The sequence below is a fragment of the Hydra vulgaris genome, chromosome 01, assembly GCF_038396675.1.
Source record: "Hydra vulgaris chromosome 01, alternate assembly HydraT2T_AEP".
Lineage (NCBI taxonomy): Eukaryota > Metazoa > Cnidaria > Hydrozoa > Anthoathecata > Hydridae > Hydra > Hydra vulgaris.
The window spans coordinates 71,683,538-71,693,603 of record NC_088920.1 but is presented as its reverse complement, the minus strand read 5'-3'; positions in this window follow the sequence as shown (position 1 = coordinate 71,693,603).

The window sequence follows — 10,066 nt, the reverse complement described above, 5'->3', positions numbered from 1 at the left end:
AATGTCAGAAGATGTAAAATAGGAGTTTGACGCAACTTGACCACTTTGTCCGCTTAAATTTTTTTGTAACCTCCTCCTAGAGCTTTTGATACTATCTCTAAGAGAACATTTTGTTAACCCCTCAGAAAATATTTTCCTTCATGGTTAAGTACTATCAAGCCGCCATTCCATGGAGAAATAAAAACGAATAATATTTTAGCAAATATCTTTTTTTAAATTAAGTTAATAAGCAATATTACGGAAGCGTCTTTTCTCGAACTGAGCAATAGCGTGAATGACAAAGAATCCAACAATGTCTACTGACCCAGTATCAGTTGATCAGGAAATATTTGTTTCGTTACCATCTCCTGTGTTTTCTAATATTTGACCACTTCCCGATAAATGCTGATCACTTGCAGATCTATTGCCAGAAATCTATTGCCAAAAATTGTTGGTTGTCAGCATAAAATTCTTTGAGTGCAACAGCTTGAGAAACATCTTCAGTATCTAAAATATTTGTTTCACCGCTTGAGATAAGGTACGAATCAGCAAGGCAGCGGAATATTTCTTTGAAGAAGTGGTATGGTAACATCTAATTTGAATAGAGACGGTTAGGTCAACTATTTATAAGGATATCTAATATTATGATGTTCATTACGACGTTTAACTTTTCAGGCTGTATTGCAAAATTGGCGATGTTGTTGAGTGAATTATTTGGACAATGGTATTCAATAAATACAAGATAGCTCAAATTCACACAGTTTGTTGGACTTCAAATTCTACTGTAACTTGTGCATTAACAATTTTGTTAATGATATCAATCTATTCAGAGATCGGACTAACGGGTGATGCGGAAGTTATCGGACAAAATAAAAAAATCAATAACTTATTTATAAATAAAAAAACAAAATACTATTATATTTTTTTTAAATAAAGCATTTATCTTTTAATAAAGATATAATATTTTTTATATGAAAAAACACCACCATCTGCAATTGATCTCAATTTTGCTCTGACGCCTTTCTTATGCGACTGTAAAAAGTTTTAAATCAATTTCTTGTAGTTTTAATTTAATGCGATCAATCAAAAATTGCTCTGCTGAAGCTTGCCAATGTCCCTCGTAAACCTTCTGTGTCAAATGTCCCCAAAAATTTTCAATTAGTCGTGCTTGAGGCACATTTCGGGGATTGGATTCTTTATCAACGTAATAGACATATTTGTCCATCCAATTTAGAGAATCTTTAGAATAATGAGAACTTGCTAAATCTGGCCAAAATAAATAGTTAAAGTCTCCATGATACTTGTGAATAAATGGAAGAAGTCGTTTTTCTAAACATTCATTAATATAGATTGATGAATTGATCGCTACAGCCTTGGAAGTGCGAAACAATGGCTCGGACATACCACGGTCAGATATGGCTATCCACATTAATAATTTTTTTGGAAATTTCTCTTTTCCTATAAAACGAACACTTTGTGGGCATGTCTTTTTGTTGTTTGTGTAGTATCCAGAATTTCCAGGCATGTTGTCCCCTGCAAAACAAAAGTATTTTTGTCATCGATGACTAGAAGCGATTTTGTGTTATAGAGTTGGTTAACTATTTTCCTGCTTCTTTTCTTTGCCTTTATTTGTTGTTCTATAGTGTATTTTGGAGTCTTTTCACGTTTTCTATATTTAATATTCATTTTTTTTAACTGACGACCAATTGTTGATTGATTTACACTGAATTTAATACCTATTTTTCTCTGACTGACCCCTTTTCGATTGTTGACAAGTCTCGTTAATTCGGATTTCTTTTCTCTAGTCTAGGATGTTGGACAACCAGGGAGCTTTCTATCAGAAAACGATTGAACAGTTTCAAGTCTTTTTAGGTTATCATATATTGTACTTTGAGCAAATCCTTCCTTTTCAAAATGATTTACGATTTTTTTTTTTTTATATTAGGTTTATTTACAAAAAACATTTTTAGTCGCTTTCGAAAAGATTCTCGTTCAGCTGCATTTAACCTCATTTACAATAATTGTGTTTCAAATAATAAAGTTTATATTTTATAGAACTTTTATGCCTACGCATAAAACCACCAAAAATAATTATTATGCTCAAATAATGAAATTAGGATTTGTCCGATAACTTCCGCATCACCCGTTAAAGCGAATAATTTAGAAAGACGGCCTAGACTCTCCAAGCGTTTCTATTAGTTTTATTGAGTGCGACATAGTACCTTGAAACACAGCAACATATCAAGACAATCCAAGAAGAATATTTGAGACCTTACGCTTTGGAATTGAATAAACGAGTACTAACAAGTTTGGGAACCTCAAAATTTAAACTGACGTTCGTTAAAACCATTTCAACTTATTGACCAGTTTAAGTTTTATTAAGCTGATGGAACATTGATCTCTTTTTGCAAAGCTTTTCTTGTATTTGAAACTGGAGAAAAATTTTGCTGCAAATTGTACAATACATAAATGATAAAATAATAATGGAAAAAAGTGAAGTTCGTTTATACCCGGTGTTGCCAAAGATTAACGAAGGATTTCCAACTCTGGCTCCTTTGTCAGAAGAAGTTTTGCTTTAGCCTATAGTAAACACTTCTTTGAATTGGCAATTTCAAACAGCTCTGTCATATTTTTAGAGAGTTAATGTGTTAGAAAATGAATTTCCAAAGTAATGTTTGTAACACAAAAAAGTTCCAAATGTTTGTCTATTGATGCGGCAATCTGTGGTAAAATAGGTCTTATAACAGGATTGATTGCAGGTTCAATTGCTGTTGCTGCCGTTGCTGTTCCTGTAGGCATTTCGCTTGCAGCAACTGGTTCTTTATGTGGTAATGTCTCTGCAAGGCTCGGTTTAATGTAAAAAAGTATAACAGCAGCAGGAAACGCTCCCTCATGCTATAAATATCATCCCCAGTGGCTGCACTATTTTTGCAAGAAGGGGTATCCCAAAATCTTATCAATGACGAGCCAGCCGTTGAAGAATTTTCTTTTCTTTTAAGAAAAATTTCGAATATTTTAAAGACTGGTTGACCAGATGGTGCAAAAAACAGCATACAACAAGGTTTATAATTGTCCAGAGACGCTCTAAGATATAAATACATATCTTACTATGAGACGAGCTGAAAAAACAGTACAGCAATCTTTTACAGATTAACCTGGTATTTTATTTGGCTTGTGATAAGCTGACATAGGCGCCAGCTTTTTTTTTATTGTTTTTAGAGGTAACTCTTTTTTTTCAAATAAAAAAAATATACAATAATATACAACAATAGCTCCTACTTCTATAGAAGCATAAGTAAGGTTAATATTTTTAAATTCAAAAATTAAAGAGGTTTTACTTTTATTTTATTTTTAAGCTAAATATTCTTTCGTCTTTGCTTTTTTTTTTATCCATTTTCAAGAATTTTTTTTTTTCTTACTTCAGAGAGTAGAGCCTGCTGTTTCTCTTTCCGTTTAGCAGCAGCAACTTGTACTGCTGGTAATTGTTTATGGTAAGGTGGGTGTTTCTTCCATTGTTATTTATAAGTTCTTGGTTTGAATAGCTAACTATTTGCTCATTATTTCTCATTAAACTTTTAGGATTGATATACATTTCTTGAGGTTGCTGTTTAATAGCCCAATACAGGCAAGCAATGTCATCATGCGTGCAATAACCAAACAGATTCTATGGTAAAACTTACTAGCCAAAATGTATAAAGCTTGCTGAAGCACTGGAACTTTTATCAAGATTTGCTCTTACACCTTCTTTATTCCCAATTGGGAAAAATCTTTTTACTAGCTTTGTATAGGTTATTGTTGCCATTTTTGAAACTTCTGTACCCATGTTTTTAGTCCATCCGGATTGTGTATTTGCCATATATTGAAACTATTCCATCAGCAGTTACATTATTTAGCTCTTCGTGAGCTAGTCTTCTTCCAAGAAATTTTAATCTGTTTCCTCTTGAAACACAAGCTATTAGATTTTACCTATACAAACTAACAGAGCTATCTTCTGTTTCAACTGGGTTTACAACTAGGTTTTTTCCTCCCCCATAATTTTTTCTAAAATTCATTCCATCATACAACTTTTAATATATGTAAAAACTACTTTCCTCAAAATAAATGTAATAACAACACTTAAAATAAGAATACCAAAAGAAACTGAATTTATTACTGTTAGAATCATCGCAGCTCGAATCGCTTATGTGCGTGTGAGTTTGTATTAAGAACGTGAGCATTTGTATTAGAACAGCAGCGTGGGTTAAGGATGGAGAAGTTTTTTTATCTGTTCTAGTAGGGTATTACTTATAAGTTGATCATTTTTTTTATCTAATAATTCTGAAGCTTGACCGATTATTTAAATGTAATATACCAACAAAGTTGAGTTGAACAGCTTAGCTGAAAAGCTGAGGACAACTCGAGGTATCCATGTATAACTTTGAGCTCAAAGCCACAATGAATGCTTTATGTAACGGTCTGATATAGCGAGCTTAGCTAGTAGTGATCTCCACGAATCCATGTCATTTTTACAAATACAATCATCAACAATAAAAATGCGTTCGTTTCTCTCCATAACTTTGCTAATAAGTTCTAAAACACATTAAACACTACATCGATTTATCCAAAATGGAGGCACGTCGTGAAATCTTTGGTTGTAAACAATTTTTTTTATTACTTTTGTATGTTCCATTGTATCCAACGGTTGGGCATATTAAAAATATCAAAGCGTCTGGCCGTCGGTTGAGCAGGTGGAGCACGAGCTCTGTTTTTCCTGAACTTGTTGCTCCAACAATAAGTAGATGTTCTTCGATAGTATTTTCCATCTATTGAAGATAAAGTTTTTTATATATTAATGAAAACTTTCTCAAAATGAAAAACTCAAGCTCATTACCAGCTTCTATACCAAACATTTATCAAGCTCATTACCAGCTTCTATACCAAACATTTATCAAGCTCATTACCAGCTTCTATACCAAACATTTATCAAGCTCATTACCAGCTTCTATACCAAACATTTATCAAGCTCATTACCAGCTTCTATACCAAAATTTATCGATGGAGTTTGCTAAAAATGTGAGTAAAATTTATTTTGAATTTGTCTGAAAGTTTTGAGTTAACTTTACAGTAAAAGAAAATCTCGAGAACGTTGATTTTTTTAAACCTAGCTGGGATATTACGATTGCTCGATATCAAATGCTTGAAAAATGTCTTGGAGTAACATTTAGCTTTTATTTAGAGCAATGATAATATTAATATAAAGTTACAAAATGTCATCACAACCTGGAGCAACAACTAGAACAACAACTCCTAACGTTCCCACAACTAGTAGTGGAAATTCAGATCGTTTCAGATCAAAAATTTTTTTTGCGGCAAACAGACGTGTTTTATTCAGAGGAAATAATTAATTTTTGTAATTATTTCCTCTTTTTTTTTTTTTTAATAAAAAAACAAATATACTATAAAATGGATAAAAAAATATTTATGTTTGAAAGAAATCTAACAAAACGGGGAATACAGATGAAACACAAATATCAACAAATGTTGTTCGCGATATTTTTTATGAAATGTTTTCAAAACAGCAGGAAAATATCTTTAAGCTCATCAGTGATAACCTAAAAATCACTAACGATAAAATAAATGAGCAACTTAATAAAATACATAGATTAAAACAAATTTGTGACTCTTTAAGAAAAGAAAACGAAAAGTTAAACACTAAACTTAAATTAATTACCGAGAGAGTAAGAATCCTAGAAAAGACAAATAAAGATATCGAAGAAAGCCTAACAGTTACTCAAGACATCCAAGAAAAAAAGATATGCAAATTAGAAAAGAAAATTAAAAACAAAAACATTATAGGTGAAGAGGAAAAGAATAAATTACGACAGCTAGAAGATAGTCTCAGAAGGAATAATCTTTGCATCGACGGGCTTTCAGAAAACAATCAATAAACCTTGGATGAAACTGAAAAAAAATTAATAATTTTATTTGAAAACGAATTAAATATTAAGAACGTTGATATCGAGAGGGCTTACAGAGTTGGAAAAAAAAAAAATAAAACTAGAACAATTGTTGTTAAAATTCTATATTATAAAGACAAAATAAAAGTACTACATTCATCTAATCGACTTGAAGGATCAGTAATATACATCAACGAAGACTTCTTTTTTGAAACAACGGTCATAAGGAAAAAACTCTTAGAAAAAATGAAGATACATAGAAAAAATGGTCAATATTCTGCTATAAAATATGATAAACTTATAGTTAGAGAATTTAGGAAAAATAAAGCCAGTGCTTAATTACTTTATCATTTATACTAGCAGTAAGCAACCCGTAATACGGGTTATTAGTAATTAAATCATAAATAACAATAAAAACGCATTAATAACTTGATATATTATCTAAAAAATAAAATTAAATACGAGTTTATCTATAAATAATATTTTAAGTTTGACTCCATAACAGCAATGGCATTGCTTATAGTTAACGACATAAAAAGACTGCATTAACATCAGTTAAGTTCTTTATAAAATATATCACAACACAGCAGGTACCAGAAAAGGAAAGTCAAGTAAAGCCTGCCTATACCTAAAAAAAGAAAAATAAAATTTACAATTTTCAATTACAAAAGTATTATTTGCATTTTATTGTTAGTAGAAGAATTAGGATAATAACAGCCTAGTTCTATCAACACAAAACACAGTAACAATACCACATAGCATAAGGTATTTGTAAGGGCACAATGATGTGTCTCCAGAATAATTAACAAAGAAAAGATTAAATTAGAAAAGAAAAGATTATAAGGCTAAACAACACAACGCAAATAACACCACAACTTACGAAGATATTTTATTAACTAAAATACCTGAAATTAAAAAGTTTTTATTTATTACAATATTTGAACAATTAAGGGACAATTATAATGAAACAATTTGAACAATTATATTTTAAAATAGAAAGCAGCTCGTAAAATATTTCTTAAACAAGGTTATTGTTGTTTTAAAATATACCCAAGAGCTCAGTAATTACATAAGTTTTATCAATTCTCCTTGTACTAATTCTCATTAATTCTCATTTAAGTCTTATCTAAGAGAGAGAGAGAGAGAGAGAGAGAGAGAGAGAGAGAGAGAGAGAGAGAGCGAGAGAAAGAGAGAGGAAGAGAAAGTGTTTCCAATGCAGCATGTTAAAAAAATTAAAAAGACATGCAATAAATAACTGGTTATGTAACCAATAAACAAATTTATTTTTACCCTAGCTTAAATTAATTTCCAGCATTCCTTAATTAGGTTCCAGCTTCTCTCAAACTGTTGACTAATGATTAATAGAGTAAATTTCACATCTATCTCTTTCATTTGACAACAATTATTTTCAAGTTTCCTATCCATCCAGTCGGAATCACGGGATTATACGCGAAATCAAAAGTAACCATATTGAATTGGGAGAACTCAACTATTTTTCTTATACGCCAAGAAAATGTAATTTAACAATAACTTTATGTCTTACAATTGAAAGTTAATCAAAAGAAAAAACGGAACAATGTCTGGGACACAAGTCTTTTAGAGGGTTTTACTTTGTTTTTACATGCTTCTAAATTTCTGTTTAAACAAAATGTTGCCTTTCATTGCTGTCTACATATTATTTTGGTTATTTTAGGGTATAAAAAGTACCGGTCTTTCGATATTTATCTGTAAATACTAGATTAAAATGTAAATTAAAAGTAACCCACCAGTAATAAAAGGCGCTAAACAAACATAAACATTTGAAAATTTAGGAGACTATTGCTTGTTAAACACACTACTATCTACAGCACGATTTATTGTGTTCAACCACTTTCTTCGAAGTACTTCAACTTAAGGAAAACTTAAATTCTAAATTTTTTTATGTTATTAGTGCAACCTACTGCACAATAACTTTTTAGCATTTTTTTATAAAACTAACTCTGCAAGCCGCTACCGATTTTTTAGTTTGTTTTTCCCCAATTCAAGATGGTTAATTTTAAAACGATGCTTTTTAATACGGTGTGACGTAACGCCGACTGGTTGGATTACCATTTACACTAATAACTTCTTCGAACCTAATATTATCTATTTCGATTTCACTGTTATCATTAAACATACTACCAGTAATAATACTACTGTTAGAACTGAATAATAAATGAACGTAAAAGAATTTTACGAATTGTGATCTTTTCTAATAAGTAACAATAAATGCAAAACCTTGCATAAAAAATGAAGCAATGTTGGTCAGTACACACACACACATATATATATATATATATATATATATATATATATATATATATATATATATATATATATATATATATATATATATATATATATATATATAATAAAATATGGAAAAGCACGATGATTTTTTTTCAAATACTTCCAGCAGGAATTTTTTTTTTTATTCTTTGTTATTTTTCTTAGAGATAATATTTATATAGATACAGAAAAAATCTAACATAAAATAAAACAAAATATTAAACTTACTCAAATTAGAAACGGTTCCACTGTCTAAAAATTTTTATTATTAACAACTCTTCTCTTTAAAAAAAGAATAACAATTGATTTGAAGTGACTAAAAAGCACTTCAGCTTTTTCTAATTGCACTATAAAATAAAACAAATCTTGCTTAGCTAAGTGGTCTACTTCTTAAGAATCTGAAAACAAATAAGTAAAAAACTAAGAACAAACAAACATTTATTAAAACTACTATATTTAGACAAATTAAATTAAACAGAAAACAACATTAATTCTCCTAGAAAGCTAATTAAAAACTTTTCAGCTCAAATTTGCTTGCAGACCTTGCTTTTAAAACCACGTGAATAAGAAAAGCATTTAGAAAAGCCTAGAAACCACTTAAAAATTACATATGTAACATTGAACTTTTTACTTATTTTCTGAAAAAGAACAAAAATAGGTAAATGTCAATGTCAATAAAATAATAATTGACATAATAAAACAAGCAAGGTTTGAAATAATTGCATTCAACGTATATTGGATTATAATAATTTAATATTTCTTAAAACTTTTTTTTTCTTTTCTTTAATAGATAAATTTAAAAGTAGTAATAAACAATTTGATAACAAAGTATTGGTATAACTCATAAAAAATTGTTATTAGACCTCATCCATACCCCCTCTTACTTACTTTCCAAACCCCCTACTTACTCTACTTAGCTCAATAAAAACAAAACTGCTAGAAAAAAAACTATAATAAAAATTGTAAATAAAGATTATAAATAAAGATTATAAATAAAGATTATAAATAAAGATTATAAATAAAGATTATAAATAAACATTATAAATAAAGATTATAAATAAAGATTATAAATAAAGATTATAAATAAAGATTATAAATAAAGATTATAAATAAAGATTATAAATAAAGATTATAAATAAAGATTATAAATAAAGATTATAAATAAAGATTATAAATAAAGATTATAAATAAAGATTATAAATAAAGATTATAAATAAAGATTATAAATAAAGATTATAAATAAAGATTATAAATAAAGATTATAAATAAAGATTATAAATAAAGATTATAAATAAAGATTATAAATAAAGATTATAAATAAAGATTATAAATAAAGATTATAAATAAAGATTATAAATAAACATTATAAATAAAGATTATAAATAAAGATTATAAATAAAGATTATAAATAAAGATTATAAATAAAGATTATAAATAAAGATTATAAATAAAGATTATAAATAAAGATTATAAATAAAGATTATAAATAAAGATTATAAATAAAGATTATAAATAAAGATTATAAATAAAGATTATAAATAAAGATTATAAATAAAGATTTTAAATAAAGATTATAAATAAAGATAAAAGAATAGCTAGTACAAACAAAATATAAACGATTTAAAAAAGTAAAAAAAGTGATCCATTCTACTTTTTATATAATAACTATTTTCTATTCTTACTTTTTTATAATATGATCTTAATATTGCTATTATAACTTATCTAATATTTCTAAACTAATAAATAATAGTTAAATTCCAAAAAGTAGAAAGTTTTAACTTGCTTAGCTTGCTCTTGCTCAAAAGACCGCATGCATTTTGAGAACGCGCTTTTCAAAATCAGAA